General features: G+C 41.0%; 1 pseudogene; it reads left to right on the top strand.

Moving 5' to 3' along the window:
* Positions 1-1,375: 1,375 nt before the first annotated feature.
* On the top strand, positions 1,376-2,029 carry LOC101543069 (calcyclin-binding protein-like; annotated as a pseudogene).
* Positions 2,030-15,945: the final 13,916 nt, after the last annotated feature.

Genomic DNA, 15,945 nt, shown 5'->3' with positions numbered 1-15,945 from the left:
GCATTTGCCTTGCACTCAGCCAACCTAGGTTCAATATCTGGCATCCCATATGATCCCCTGGAGCCCTCCCAGAGTGATTCCTGAGCACAGAGCCAGGAGTAAGCCCAGAGCATTGCTGGGTATGGCCCCAAATGAAACAAAACAAAAGGCACTAGCCTTGCATGCAGCTGGCCTTGGTATAATCCCTGGCATTGCATATGGTCCCCCAAACACTGCCAAGACTGATCCCTGAGCAGCATTCCAGGAGTATACCCTGAGCATCTGTGATGTGAACCCTCCAAAAAACATACCCAAAAGGGAAAAAAATGCCAAATCATATAACAGAAAATGGGCAAAGGAATCTCAAACAAAAGAAAAACAGCATGATCTCTAAAATTATTTAAAGATAAATCACATAAAATCAGAAGATATTAATTAAATGAATGCCATTTCTCAGCTAAACTATCTGTAAATACTAAACTCTTATAAGAATCATAAGAATGCCATGGAAGAGGACACAGTGATAGTACAGTGGGTGGGGCATTTGCCTTGCAGGAGGCCAACGGAGTTCAATTCCTGGCATCCATATGGTCCCCCTACTACTGCCAGGAGTAATTCCTGAATGCAGAGCCAGGAGTAACCCTTGAGCATCACTGGTATGAGCCAAACAAATGTAATGATCAAAAAAAAACAAACAAAAAAAGAATACCATGGAAACCCTGGGGACTGGAGATAAAACAGTGCTCATGTTCTGCATGAACCCCACCTGGGTTCAATTTCTGGCACCAAATGGTCTTCAGCATCCCTAGATACAGACTGGAGGCACTGCCAGAGTGGTCTGGGGTATCCCCAGCACTGGAACCCCAGGGCCTGACCTGCACTGTGTCTCAGACCCCTGTGTTATGCCTCTGGCCCCTGTAATGAATGGCCAACCCAGTTGCCAGCAATAATTGGTGGGATCCCAGGCTTCCTGAGATCACTTGAGAGGTTGCCCAAAAAGGAGGAACTTCCAGTCATTGCGATTGGAAGTCTAAGTCAACTATATAAAAAGTATGGAGTCGATTCATTAACTCCACATGCAGGTATATGCCCAAGGAGATATGTAGAAAGTTATTCATTGATACCTTATTTATAAACACAGGGGAACATTTGAATATCAATATAGCAGGCCAGAGAGACACTATCAAGGGTAAGGATCTTGCCCCATATACATGTAACTTAGGGTTTGGACCCCAGTTTCCATATGGTCACCTGAGTCCAGCCCAAAGTGATTCCTGAGCTCAGTGCCATGAGTAAGTCCTGAATCCAAGCACCAGAAAAAACAACAACAACAAAAATCAGGTCTCTCCTGGTATTATAGTGCAGCTGTATCTCAGCCCACCTGCCTAGCCTGATCATGGCTTCAGTCCTGGAAGAGCCAGGGAAAGATCTAGAGGAAGCAAAGGTACTGATGGAAAGATGCCAAGAAAAGAGTGTGAAACTCTAAGACTGAAAACAGAAACCAGGAACAAGATGATCAGGAACTACAGAAGAAAACCGGTGATAGTGAAAAGCCTGTTGCCGTGGGTGCTCCTATGACAACAGATGACCCGTGAAAATAAATATTATGGATGTGATAGTTCCAATAAATTTATGAGGATCAACATCATCTTCACTGGAGTACACTAGGTCACTCCTAAAGCATGGAGGTGTATACTACAGGGATGTCATTTGCTCTTCTGGTAAAGAACCTAAGTGGTAAGAATCACTCGATGCTTGTGAACATACTCTTGAAATCCATCCCATCTCTGCACAAGGCAGTTCCAAAAGAGTCAAGTCAGACATAGTTCTCATCTTATGTAGAAAGAAAGCAGAAAACACACCAGTGGTAGCAGACTCGACTTGAGAAAAGACAGGAAAAAAAAAGCCCTCCTATGCCACACTAGACAGAGTCTAGTGAAGGACTGAAGAATGTTCTGAAGAAAACTGATGAAGAGATATGAAACAAACCATTAATAAGGTGTGAGTGGAATTGGGAGAGAAGCAAACCAAAGGACACACAGAATTTTGAGGCTAAGAAGTCCAAATTTGGGGAACTATAATGTGGAAATATTGATGTTTCCAATAAGGAAATGTTGCTGAGTATCACCATCACTATATCACTGTCATTATGTAGATCATCAATTTGCTCGAGCGGGCGCCAGTCATGTCTCCGTTTGTCCTAGCCCTGAGATTTTAGCAGCCTCTCTTTACTCATTCTTCCCAGCGGTGCTGCATTGGAAGCTCTTTCAGGGTAAGGGGAATGAGACCTATCATTTTTACTGTATTTGGCATATTGAATACGCCACGGAGAGCTTGCCAGGCTCTGTCGTGTGGGCAGAATACTCTCGGTACCTTGCCAGGTTCTCCGAGAGGGAGAAGTAGGCTATAAGAGGTTGAGCAGCTTATGACAAAAATGTACATAGTCTACTAAGTAAAATCAGTAAATTTTTCCTTTCCTTTAGAGCTTATTTAACATGTTTGTTAAAAACTTCATCCAAAGGTGGTTTCCAAAGTACATAATTTTGTTCAAAGAATGATAATATTGCATTCTCATGGAAAATTCAAATGAATAAGTCTTGCCCAATAAAAAATATGAAAAATTATAATTTATCTATATGGCAGTTAAACATCAGGATTGACTTAAATTATAGCACCATATCTAAACTACTCATTTTGTTATCTTTTGGCAATCTACATTTTTGCTGTTTTTGTTTTAATCTGTAAAATGGAAATAATCAACTTCACAATAACATGAAAGTAGAAAACTTCAAGTAAAAGATATACCTGAGAGTTTCTGTATCAAGCACATTTGATGTTCTTTTGGCTGGAAGGAGGCATCAGTGACATTTTCTAAAATAAGGACTGGAAGATGACGTAGGACTTGAAGTAAATATTTATTAAAATCTCTTTTAAAATGAGAAAGGCAACTGACTAATAATGAGGAAAGAACTAACCAGTCAAACAAGGGAGACAATCCTAACTTGCTTTAAAGAGGCCATTTAGAAGACATCGGGCAACATGGATCCCCCAATATGTCTCATTCCAAAGAATGGGTAGGCTCCAAAGCAGGGAGCTAGCCAGAGGGCTTTGCATACTAGAGCCCCAGGTTTTGTTTTTTGTTTTGGTTTTTTGGGGTCACACCTGGCAATGCTCAGGGGTCACTCCTGGCTTTGCACTCAGGAATTACTCCTGGTAGTGCTCAGGGGACCATATGGGATGCTGGGAATTGAACCAGGTCAGCCAAGTGCAAGGCAAACACCCTACCTGCTGAGTTGTCGCTCCAGCCCTCTGGAGCCCCAGATTTAATCTCTGGGACTAAATGGTCACCTGAGCAATAATGGAAGAGAGTCCCAATAACCAAACTAGGATTAGCCCCTGGGTGCCCTCAAGTGTGCTTCCCCTCACCACCAGCCCCCCAAAAAGGCTCTATACCAACTGAAATTAAATTTTAAATACTCTACAAAAGGTCATTCTATGGAGTCTGTCTCTGGAGTTATTACTTTTTCATTACTTTTAACTTCTATTTTCAGTTATTTTTTCTGCCAAGAAGTAGCTTCAGATGACTTTAAGTAGGAAATCTTAAAGTCTTTTTTTAATATTCTGGATCTTTACACATAAAATCATTTCCAATATGGTCTCTACTTAGAGGAACATTATTAAGTTACTTGAGAAGTCAATTTAGAACAGTTTTCAGAAATTTAACCTGAGTAAGTGCTGACTTCTTAAAAGCTCTCAGTCAACTTTTCAAGGATAAGGATATTTGAACACAGATATAAAGCATGTTTGAAAAAAAAATCCAGTAGGGTCTGTAAAAGGACAAAAGAGATAATAGAGTCTCTTATTAAACACAATGCTGAAAATGGGTAATAAATTATGAAGATGCTACAAAAGCAATTGATGATACACAAGTAAAACTAAAATATAAGAAAGTCAATCAATTACTAAATTAAGGGCTATTTCATATAGCTGTGCAGGTGAAGAAAAATATACTGGACAACACTGAGAGACAAATAGGTTTTCATTTGAATGAAGAACTTCATGGAAAAACTCGCCATCTAAGTATGAGTCCTATGGCTGAAAGAAGCTTCCAAGGGAAAGAAATCGTCCATATTTAGTACTGAAAACCTGAAATATCAGAAGTCCAGAAATACTTTTGCCTAAACATCCGTCCAAAATTCTAGTTGCGAATAAGGATTGGGCAAAGAAAATAGACTTTGAAAGCCTACATTAACATTGAATGTAAAGGGCTAATGCTGGCAGGCTTTTTGCTACAAGCACAGCCTCTGGTCCTCCTGTGCCTAGTGAATGTTGATGTTCTGACTAACTAACTATCCTCGAAGTGTCTGTCAATTTAAACAACAGCTCACGTATTGTGGGTGGGGAGTGATATTTCACTGAATTAATGGCCAGTCCATGAGCGCATTGATGGTTGTCCAGGCAATCATAAAAAATAACAATGATAACAACTGAATTTATTAAAGAGAGATTTGAAGATACCATGGGAACTATTTTTTTTTAATGCAAAACATAGAGAAAGACAATTTTCATAGAACATTTAAAAGAAATATACTGGAAAAATATCAAGCTGTTGCTTAATTTTATAATAAAATGATTTAATTAATATCATGATCTATGAATCTGTAACAGATTTAATACTTAGTCACCTGCCTTTCCCCCTGCTCATTTATTCTGAGACTTAAATAGGCTGATCAAGAAATGTTGAAAAGCTCAAGAAGCATCAACTTTTTCCTTGCTCACAGAACTTACTTCAGTGCTCAACATATAACTGGTCCTTAACTCACATTTACAGATATCATTAAAATACAGAAATTAGTTTGAGGAACAACAGACGAAAGATTATTTTATTGCCATTTCTATTAGTAAAACAACAAATAAAAGACATAATATTTCACACTTACTGTCTTTTATAATATATAATCTATAATAACACCCCCGCCCCCAAAATTTTAAGCTAGCCCCATTCTGAATACCTCAGGAATTTAGAACTCAAAAATAACAAAAATAGACAAGGCCTGCTGAAAGGAATGAAAACTAGTCTATAGCACCACCTAGTGGCTCACAAACACTACGGAGGAGGAAAGCACTTAAGGACGCTTTGCCTATGAACTGGCATCCAGACTGAAAGCTGCCTCCAGCAGGCTGAGCCCCACTGGCTACAAACCATCTCCCATCTGCCCAAGGGCATGAGCCAAACCTTTGAAACAATCCCTGAGCACAGCCAGGTGTGGCCCAATAAACACAAACAAAAAATAATAATAATAGAGAAGAAATGGCACAGCAGATAGGACCTTGCTGACCCGGGTTCGATTCCTACGTTCCTCTAGGAGAGCCCGGCAAGCTACCAAGAGTATCCTGCCTACACAGCAGAGCCTGGCGAGCTACCCCTGGTATATTCAATATGCCAAAAATAGTAATAAGCCTGACAATGGAGACATTACTGGTGCCCGCTGGAGCAAATTGATGAGCAATGAGATGACAATGATACAGTGACAGACAAGAAATTGCAACACAGTGTGCTCTCCGCACCCAGAGTAAACTAAGCAGAAAAAGGGGGGGGGGGGCAACAGAGGATCAAGAATTGGCATAAATTTGAGGAACAAGATGTCCCAGAGATAGTGTAAGGATAAATCATTTTTCACAAACTAAAGACCTTCCATGTTGAGACAATCTTCTGAGACAAAATGGATGAAAAAGACCTATTCCAAAGAATGTCATTGTGAAATTTCAGAAAATCAGACCCAGAAAAAACACAAGCATTTCCAGAGAAAGAAAGAGATCACATACCAGGATTCTGAATGGCATGAACTGCTCGCCACAAACTGCAATGTTGGGCCCGAGAGGAAGTTCAATGGGTGGAGGACCAGGCACAATCTCTGGTGACTTCTGGAGGAGATCCCCAAACACACTTATAACAGGACTGGGCACCATACTGTGGTTTATATCAGACCCCTATACCCTCCCCTCGGAAAAAAACACAAACACAGACATTAGAAGACACAATTTGGAATGTTGAAGGAGGTTGGTAATTATGGGGACTAGAAATCAGGAAGATAGATGATTACAGCACTGATTTTTTTTTTTTTTTAAGCTTAAGGTATTGTCTATCTTTAATTAGGGGTGTTTTCTTTTTTGCTTGTTTGGGGTTTTCTTTGCTTTTCTTTTTTCTTCTTCTTTTTTGTTTTCACCTTTGGCATTTTCACATCTCACTTGATGTCCCCATTACTCTGAGCGCCAGGCAAGCATGAGTCCCCCTTAGAAGAGTGAAGGCTCCCGGTTTTAGTCATATTTATTGTCCATCACATGGGGCGTGGGAAGGACCCCAGGCAACAGGGTCCTATAAATGCCCGTTATTCCACAGACACATGCAGGCGACTCAATGGAATGCCACGTTCGTTTTCTGCATGTTTTCAACTCCAGCACTGCAACTGCGTGCAGGACCCGCTAAGCGGAACGCGCTCAGAAGTTGGAACGGGGCCATCTCAGCCTTCAAATAGTTGGAATAGCAGCTCTGAGGCCTGCTGAGAACCTGTGAGACATCAAAAGGGAGCAACGGCTGGGATGGGGGTCGGGAAGCCCACAGCACAGCGCACTGCGCGGGGCAGGGGGCCAAGCCTAAGCGGGTCCGGGCACCAGGGACGAAGCTGCCCTCTGGCCCCGCCCCAAGCCTGTGCCCTCTCGATGGGGGAAAGGAGCGGCTCGGGTACCCGCAGCTGCCCATCTTTCTCACGCCTGTCCTCTGAAAGCGCCGCCAGGAGGCTCGGGTCTCCAGTGCTTACTGCAGTGACGCGCGCGACGCGGTGCGCAGGCGCGGGCTCAGACTTGTCACTCAGCGTCCGGGTTAAAGTCCTGGCGCAAGTTTTCACCCCCGCGCAGGTGGCACGGGGCAAAAAGCAAACTTTTTGCTCCGGGAAGATTCCCTTGCCAGTGACTCTTTGCAGCCCCTGGCAGATTGCCTTGGACTTTTCTGAGAGCTGGATGCCAAGTGGACAGGAACCAAACAAATACATTTTTGTTTCTCTGTATTTTACTTCAGAGCTAACATATATTAAATCGTAATCATATAAAAAAAAAGGTATTCAAAATAGCATTTATTTTTCTGTATTTTATCGACTATTAAAATACTTGAAATAATCGAATTGGTTATTAAGAGGCTGGATAAAATGTTTCAAATGGATAGGAGAAATTCACAAAGCCATTCAAGATTAATGTTATTGACAAAGAAAACATACATTGTTAATTTTTTAATGTTATTGATACAGCATACTGAGTTTATACCTCATCTTATTTTTGTTTGGGGCCACAGTTGAAGGTGATCACTCCTGGCAGGGTTGATGGAGGGGAGGTGGCATAGAGGGTGTTAGGGACAGAGCCTGGGTGGGTCCCGTGGAAGGCAAGTGTCTGGCCCGCTGTATTATTACACTGGCCCCTCTTTCTGCAGTTTCTGTTCTTGGGCGCCTGAGGGTACAGAGTGTAACGCTGCTTCGAGACATCATCTTGGGATCCTGGAGTAGTCGCAGCTGGTAAGCTACTTCGTGATTCTTACAACAAATAATATTCAGTCAACAGCTTTACCTGCCTTCTTAAGACATGCTCTTTTTTTCAGTTCTGGAAAACATTAACTTTATCAGTTCTCAGCAGACTATGCTCTGGTGCTTTACATCATTGTCATCTTTAAAATATTCCCATGGACATAGAAGGCATTTCATTAAGTGCTACAGATATGCTTACTAAGAATTCTTAGGTTCTCCCAGGAGCTTCACATTAAAAAAAAATTTTTTTGTTAGTGAATCACCGTGAGGCACAAACTTATGAACATTCATGTTTGCATTTTGTTTACATCCCTCTACCAGTGCCCATTCTCCTCCACCCATGTTCCCAGTATCCCTCCCACCATCCCCACCCAAACCCACCACCCCACCCTGTCTCTGCGGCAGGACATTCCCTTTTGTTCTCTCTCCTGTTGGATGTTGTAGTTTGCAATAGAGGTATTGAGTGGCCATCATGTTCAGTCTATAGTCCACTTTTGGTACGCGGCTTTCAACCTGAGTGGGTCCTCCCAACATTCTCCACTAGGTGTTCCCTTCTCTGTCTCTGCTGCCTTTTCCCCCAGCATATGAGGCCAGTTACCAAGCTGTGGGGCAGACGTCCTGGTTCTGCTTCACATTTTTATGTGAAAGAGGTGGGGAATTCATTTACTCTGTTTCTTGAATTCTCAAAAGCCAGTTCTGCCCATCATTGCCCAACATCAGAATACAGGAGATAGTGTTGTTCACTTCCTCCAGGGCATTTCCATATCAGACATCGACTAAAAATAGTTCGCATTACTACATGATCTTTCTAATTGCTTTCAGAACATCTCATTCTCTCTTTTGATAGCCCTTTATTTTTATAATATCTTCTTCTATTCAACTAATTTATATTCCCATGTCTATAACATTTTTCAATTATTTATATATGCTATCAACCATTTCCTGTGTCTGTTTTCTGAGGTTTTGAACCTTTTTGCCAAATAAAGTTAATTTTGTAATAACAAATGAGATCTGCAGAGTTTTCACTATGTTTTTGCTATGGAAAGGTAGCCTGCCATCTAGCATTTGTATTTATTATGTTTGTTATAGTAATTCTTAATTGTTTACTTTTAAAATACTTGTATTGGATCCTGGCATTCAAAAAATCATTGAAATCTCACTGGCTTGTATGCTGAAATGTCTTCATTTACTAATTTTACTATTTTAAGTCTTAACTTGATTTTGAATCACTAACAAAGATACTAGGAACATCTACTTGGATTGTGGTGGGTTTTTTTCCCCTCTTTCTGGTTTTTGGGCCACACCAAGTGATGCTCAGTGCTTATTCCTATCTCTGTGCTCAGGGACCCTGACTAGTGGTGCTCAAGGAATCATGTGCGAAGTCTATGCTTAGAGCAAGTGTCAGCCACGTGCAACACAGGCACCGTAATTCCTGTCCTATCTCTTTCCCACCCAGAACATTTGTTTTAGTGAGAAATGTATGGTTAATAAATGTTTGCTTCAATAAAATCTTACACATACAAAATAAATGTACTTACTGTGTTTTAAATTTTTGTCCTCTAGACTCATTACTGTATTGCCAAAAGGTAGAGATAGTAACAATGCACTCTTTACAGTAAACATTACTGTATTTTTTCAAGTAAGCAGCATGCTAAAAACCGCACAAGGATAATTTCCTCACTACAGTCATTGTGATATGCTAGGATTTTTTATAGTCACTTTTAGTCATGTGCCTCATTCTTCTTAAACCCGATTTGGTACTCTCAGTTCTCACTGTAGTTACATTTACACCTATATCTATTTTTGCAGCTATATTTTAATATATATATTGGAATACAACACAGTAAATTATGAATTAGCTGTCTCCTGGAAAACTGTTAAATTATAATCAGAATTGCAATCAGCTCATTTAACAGGTCTTCAGATATTCAAAGAACAGGTAAGAATGGGGAAAAACACCCTAACCCTTGGGACAGAAACCTCCCAGACAAGCTTGGGGCAATGGCTTTTAGTTTTGACAAACTCTTCCACCTTGCGTTTCTCCGAAAAGCTATCACTTGGAAAATTCAGTGATAGTGGTATTAATTGCAAGCAGAATGGTGTGAGATTAGCTCTATATTTAACACTGTGTGAAGAAAATGAACAACTGCTTCTGATTTTCCCTTTTCATTCCTCTTTAGATGAGATTTTAGCAGAGGCAGATGCTCTTTCATTCAATCTGTAGCCCTGATGGAGATTTATAAAGCAGGAGAAGAACAGACATATCTCAGATTAAACCAGGTCCCAGTCAAAACTGAAGAACAAGGGAGAACAGGCTTCACGCCATGGATGAACTGCAGGAGTTTTGCTTTGCTCATCAGCTTTCAGGTTAGGGACACAACAAAGGTGATCAAAACTAAGAACACTGCAAACAGGAAACAGATGGATGCAGGGATATCTACTGATATGCTCTTCTCAAAAAAAGAGTCAGTAAGGATCAAGAAACGATCAAAGCAACTGATAATCCAGTAGAAAACAAACATCAATATCTGGTATATAGCCTGGGAAGGGGGGATGTCTATTTACAAATTGATTTTATTCAAAGTTGAAAAATTAGCGTTTCCACGCAAAAAAAGAAACCCTGAAAAATCAGGATTGGATTCATAGAGGTTAAGGTGCTTGCCTTGCATACAAATGCCCTGGATTCAATCCCTGGCACCACATACGGTCACCCAGGAGTGATCCCTAAGTACAGACCCAGATGTAAGCCCTGAACACAGCCAGCTATGGCCTCAAAACAAAATAAAACAAAACCCTGAAAGTTCAAATGTAAAACTGATTTCACTGAGTTTGGAAAAAAAAATAGTTCAATACCAAAATTAAATTGTCAGAGAGCTCAAAGAGTGGCCTAATGATGGCTACTTTGGTGCACTGTTCTGCACCTTTAGGGCTAACACATTATAATTTTTTATTCTTTTTTAAGGGTGCTAGAATTTGGTGAGGGTTCTGGTGAGGCTTATGCACATGTGCAAATGTGAAGTTGTACTTTTTTGAGTTCAAGTTAAATTAATTTTACAAAGCTGTTCATCATTGGACTTCTGACATACAGTAGCTCATACCCATCCCTCCACCAGTGTACATTTTCCAGTCTCAGTGTCCCCAGGTTCCCTCCCATCATCCCCCACCCACACCCCCTGCCTGTCTCTATGGAAGGCACTTTTGTTCTCTCTCTCTCTCTCTCTCTCTCTCTCTCTCTCTCTCTCTCTCTCTCTCTCTCTCTCTCTCTCTGTCTTTTGTTGGGCACTATGGTTTGCAATATTGATACTAAAAGGTTATACAGAATATCCCTTACCTACTTTTAACCCTCAGCTCTTGTCCAGCGAGATCATTCCCAGTTATTGTCATAGGATTTTTTAAAAATCTATCTTACCTACCCTCAGCCCAAATAACACGTTATAATTTACATACAGGAAGGATTGAAGTGGCTTAATACATGTGGAAATGTTAATCTTGAAATTACTCAAGCAAGTTAAGTTATGTTGGCTGATGCATCATCTAAAAAATTCCAAGCAGATGATTATATCCGGAGCTGTCATAAAAGCCCACTACACAAGGTCTTACACAAAATCCCTGTGACTGATATCAGTAACCTGTGTGAGATGAGCATAAATAACTGTTATATTCCATATAAAAGATCAACCTTTTCCAAGTATATACTAAGTACCTTGGTCTTGACTGGCCAAGATCACTATTGCCAATTATCGTTTTGTATTAAAAACAATTAAAGAATAAACTAAGCGATCGGATATATCACTAGCTACTTTAATGTTCCATCAAGTCTGTACCCGTTAGTCACATTCCTTAGTCACCTCTTAGGAAAGATAGGCTAATTCAAGCGTTTCATGAATACTTCAAGTGTTTTTTGCTTGCTTTATTAGCATCTTTGGCTTTAAATCACAAGAAGAAACTGGGAATTACTATCACCCAAGGAAAACCTATCATCCTTAAAAGAATAGCCTAATATTAAAACAGACTGTGTCAACAAATGGATAAAGAAACTATGGCACATCTACACAATGGAATACTATGAAGCTGTCAGGAAAAATTAAGTCATGAAATTTTCCTACAAATGGATGGACATGGAGAGTATCATGCTGAGTGAAATGAGTCCGAAGGAAAGGGACAGATATAGAATGACTGGGCTGGAGCGATAGCACAGCGGGTAGGGTGTTTGCCTTGCACACGACAGACCTGGGTTTGATTCCTCCACCCCGCTCAGAGAGCCCAGCAAGCTACCAAGAGTATCTCTCCCGCACGACAGAGCCTGGCAAGCTCCCCGTGACGTATCTGATATGCCAAAAACAGTGACAACAAGTTTCATAATGGAGACGTTACTGGTGCCCACTCAAGTAAATCGATGAACAATGGGATGACAGTGATGACAGTGATACAGATACAGATATAAATATACACACAAACACACACACATATATATGTATATATAGTAGAAGACTAATATCCATAGCCAGGGTAAATAGGGATTAGGAGGACTTGTCAATGGTTGGAATTAACCACAAGTGTGTGTGAGACTGAGGGTACATAAGATAGAGAAGACACCACTATGACAATAATAACAATAATAGCTGGGGATGATCATGCTCGACAAGATCTGAGGGTTAAAAGTAGGTAAGGGATATTCTTCATAACCTTTAAGTATCAATATTGCCCAAAAGGAGAAAGAGAGAGAGAGAGAAAGAGAGAGAGAGAGAGAGGAAACATGCCTACCAAAGAGGCAGGAAAGGGGTGGGGGTTTGGGGATGATGGGAGGGAACCTGGGGATACTAGTTCTGGGAAATGTATGTACACTGGTGGAGGGATGGGTGTTGGAATACTGTATGACTAAAATTCAATTATGAACAGCTTTGTAATGCTCTAAAACAAATTTTTAAAAAAACATTGTGTCATACACAGTCATCCAGCACCATACCCCAGAGAACTGTCTACATTCTTCATTTAGATGAATTTCCTCTTCAAAAGAGTTTCCAAATTAGACTTGGAGAAATGTACAACGTGTCTTCTAATGAACGGATTCTGACAATCTCTTAATTCAAGAACTCTGCCTATAGGCCTAATAGAAATTAATGAGGGAGTGGAAGAGACCTGAATCTAATTATATACAAAATAAGACATGGAGAAAAGAACACGGGAGAGTAACTATTATCCCCCATCCCACAAGGCTTATACTGAATGATATCAATTCAGTCTACCAGTAAAATCATTCATCCACGTGTTCACTTAACGAATATTCCCCAAGGAACTCTTATGTGCCAGACACTGTTCTGTATGTTTGAGGGTCTAGGGTTTACATTTTTTTTTAAAAAAAGACCAAGTTTCTGCCTTATTGAAGTTTCATTCTTGTAGAGAAATTTGATAATAACAGTATCTTAGCCAGAAATAAATAATTGAATAAAGAAACAGTAAGCAAGGAGAAGGATACTACTCTTTTCTGAGATGATACTTCTTCCAAGATATAAATGATTAAAAAGATTTGGGAAAATATTGGGGAAGGAATAATAACATGAGCAAATTCAGTAGAAAGTGTAAACACAAAATCCTTCAGAAGAAATGTGCTTTCAGTGTTTAAGGAACAACAGGAAGTAGTGTGGCTGGAATATGATGAATGAAGGGGATGAAAGGATAGAGAGGCAGAAGCCAGATGACAGACTTGAGAAAAGATCTGGATTCAATGTTCATGCACTGGAAATGGTGACAAGCAGCAAGATTCAACGAACATTTAAAATGAGTATGAGACAAATAAATCTCAGAAGAGAGCAAAACCCACAGAGATGCCTCTAGACTCCATGCCAGGCTGAGTCTCATCCAGGGAATCCACCACCAGCAGAGCCCCAGCAGCCAAAAGCCCCCGGAACCCAATTGCCTCCACGCTCACAGCCAATCTCCACAGGTTCAGGACAAATCTCATGCATGAGAATGAATCTGCTAAAAAACTCAGGTGTGAGGGTTTTGTGACCAAAATCTCCAGGTTCTCATAGAGCAGGGAATGGGTGACCTCCCCCATCTCCATGTTCTTCTGGGAGCCTGGTAGTCACACCCACAAATTGCATCTGGTGCCATATAAGCTCATTAACAGCCATGATCCAGTAACTCACAAATACATTTTGGAAGAGAGCAACAAGCCACAGAGATGCCTCTGGATCCCAAAGTCACCATTGAGTTAAAAATTTATTCCAGCTCTATCACCCTATTTAAAATTTTAGAATTCCTGGAGTGCACAGCTATGCAATATCTTACACTCTACACCTCTGATGTATCAAGAGTAGCACACTACATTTGATTTGGTGTAACGTAGAAGGTAACCAATCTTGATTTAAAAAAAATATTAGCACAAAAGGCTCAATCTGTAACAACATGTTAGTAATCTCTTATATAAGGGCTTAATGGCTCCAGGGTAAGATACAATAATCTTCACATGCTTTCTTCTAAGGAAACTTTTTTGGATCATTTTTAGTGGATTATTCACAACGAGCAATACCAAATAAATTATTTAGTATCTGCTTTGGGGCAGGCTTTGGTAGCACTGTAGCACTGTCCTCCCATTGTTCATTGATTTTGCTCGAGCGGGCACCAGTTACGCCTCCATTGTGAGACTTTTTACTGTTTGGGGCATATCAAATACGCCATGGGTAACTTGCCAGGCTCTGCCATGCGGATGAGGTACTCTCAGTAGCTTGCCAGGCTCTCCAAGAGGGAGGGAGGAATCGAACTCAGGTCGGCTGCATGCAAGGCAAACACCCTACCCACTATGCTGTCACTCCAGTCCAAGCTTTGGTAATGGTGGGAAAATTCAAAATAATGATGGTGGGTAGGTCCAGTCCGGTGTTAGAATATTGAATGTAATAAATTATTGTGAACAACTTTATTCACTGTAGCATAAAGTTGTACATTGATTTGCTCGAGCGGGCACCAGTAAACTTAATTTAAAAATAATCATAATAAAATGAGTAAGAACAGGAGAGGGGATGGTGAAAGTGAAGTGCATGGAGTGCAAGGTCTTTGGCAGTGCCCCAAGGTGAGGTGACTGCGAGATCATCACCAAGTCATGCCACAAAAATTAATGAGGTTGAGCAGAAGACGGTTATAACAGAAATCCTAAATGTGACAAATGTTGGTTTTAACCAGCATTTAAGGAGGGGTAATACTATTCTTTGCAATTAATGTTTGTGTAGGGTCTTAAGTCACAGAGGGTAATATCCATTCCACTGTGAGATTCTTGAGTACACCTTCCCTTGTTCCCTTGCAAACTAAACACCCTAGATCTGTTCTTTCTCTCTTAGGGCACAAGAGGCAAACACATACCTGAAAAATGTGTGCCATTCACTGTACAGTTCCAGGGTTGAAGTTCCACGCTGAACTAATTGCCAAATGGTGGCAAGATCACAGCTGAATATGAGGGTAATACGGATAAACACAGCTTGCAGGACAATCGTAACCAGAACATTTCTATAAATTAAGAAAAAGAGAGGGGCTGGAGCCAATAGCACAGTGGGTAGGACGTTTGCCTTGCATGCGGCCGACCCGGGTTCGATTCCCACTATCCCTTATGGTCCCCTGAGCACCACCAGGTGTGATTTCTGAGTGCAGAGCTAGGAGTAACCCCTGTGCATCCCTGGGTGTGACCCAAAAAGAAAAAAAAGAAGAAAAGGGAAAGAAGCATTAGAAGACACAGCTCATAGAGCATCAATGAAAGAATTCTGGGGGCAAATAATTTGGGAAAGTAGATCAGAGTTGCTATTTTGCTTTTTTAGAAGCAAAACGATTTAACTTCCAACAGTATGTTTAAATTTATTTTTTTATATTATTTGGCGGGAAGGGCACTTCAAGCTGTGCTCAGGTGACCCGGTTGAAACTCTGGGTGCACCAGGGTCACCCAATGATGCCGGGACCCCATGTAGTACCCGGATTCTAAATGAGCCAAAGTAGGTCAGCGGCCCATAAAACTTTCACATACTCTGTTGTAACTGTCAGTTCCTAACTTTTCCCTATCCCACGGGCCCCACTTCTACAAGCTCCTATGAAGAGTAATCCAAATCATTAGTAGGAATATCATAAAATCGAAATGTGGATAGCAAAAAAGCAAATGGTGAAAAGGGAAGAGCGCTCTGGTCTTTAGCGCTCCAAAAATGACCCCAACTAAAAACCCTGGCATGCAAAAGTTTTGAAGCACATCCGTCCACGGGCACTTCCACCCTCGCCTCTCCACGGACACGCACCAGGGCATTGTCTACACGTCTTTAGAACACTCAGTGCAGCTGGACTAGGGGGGATGGGCTCCGAGGTGGGCCAGGAAGGAAGTAGGCAAATCCTCCTGAAGCCGCTTCCGGGGTTTGGGGGCAGA

This window comes from Sorex araneus, chromosome 1, assembly GCF_027595985.1.
Source record: "Sorex araneus isolate mSorAra2 chromosome 1, mSorAra2.pri, whole genome shotgun sequence".
Classification (NCBI taxonomy): Eukaryota; Metazoa; Chordata; class Mammalia; order Eulipotyphla; family Soricidae; genus Sorex; species Sorex araneus.
Note: the sequence above shows the minus strand (reverse complement) of the source record. Positions and strands in the feature narration are given on the sequence as shown.